The sequence below is a fragment of the Phaenicophaeus curvirostris genome, chromosome 1 (assembly GCF_032191515.1).
Source record: "Phaenicophaeus curvirostris isolate KB17595 chromosome 1, BPBGC_Pcur_1.0, whole genome shotgun sequence".
NCBI classification, from domain to species: Eukaryota; Metazoa; Chordata; class Aves; order Cuculiformes; family Cuculidae; genus Phaenicophaeus; species Phaenicophaeus curvirostris.
In genome coordinates this window covers 23,202,742-23,203,790 of record NC_091392.1, presented here as the reverse complement: position 1 = coordinate 23,203,790, position 1,049 = coordinate 23,202,742, and positions in this window count along the sequence as shown.

Below are 1,049 nucleotides of genomic sequence, written 5' to 3'. Positions count from 1 at the left end.
TGCTGTTATCAGGGACTACTTTCTAGACTTCTGCATAAACAAAAAAATTTGTGCGTGCACAATTCTTTAGCAAACCAAAACACTAGTTTGCTTGAGAATACTTGAGTGAATAGAGAATCTAGAACTATTCAAGCACAAATCTGTAATACTGTGTCAGTTTGGGGCCCCTCAAATCAAGAAAGGCTTTAATAAACTGGAGTAAATTCAATAGAGGTCCACCAAGACACTCGGAGGGCAGAAGTACTTGACACATAAGGAGAGGCTGAGGGAACTGGGCTTGTGCAGCCTGGAGGAAAGAAGGCTTGGGGAAAACCTGATAGCAGTATGGTAAAGGATGAGAGACAACATACTCTATCAAAATAAAAAACTTTTTTTAAGATGAGGACAGTCAAGCACTGGAACATGTTGCTGCTAAAAGTTATGCATTCTCTGTCCCTGAAGGTTTTCAAGAGCTGAATGTTTTCAAGCAATTCTGTATAAGCTTATAGCTGACTGTACTTTGAGTAGGAGGTGGACTTCTGAGGTCCCTTCAAATCTGAATTATTGTATGATTCCGTACATTGCTTCTATGACAAGGTGACCTGCTTGGTGGATGAGGGGAAGGCTGTCAATGTTGTCTATTTAGACTTTGACACCATGTCCCACATCATTCTCCTGGAGAAACTGGCTGCTCACAGCTTGGATGGGTATATTTCTTTGCTGGGTAAAAAGCTAGCTGGCTCGCCATATGCACACCATACCATATTTTTCTCTTTAACTATAATCAAACATAAACATGACTAAATAAGTTTATGGAGAGAATTGACTTCCACTTTAAATGAAACAAGCTCCTCAAAAAATAAACATGTTCCAAACAGTCTGCATTGCATATTTGAAATTATAAATCTGATTTACAATGATTTCAAGATCTTGGATACAATAATTCGATGCTGCCAGTTCTACTATGACCATCAACATGTGCTATAAAAAATGAAGTTATTCTTTTGCACAAATTTTTTGCAAGGCAAAGCAGCTGTATTTGGAAGGGCATATCAATTTTGTTGTTCTGT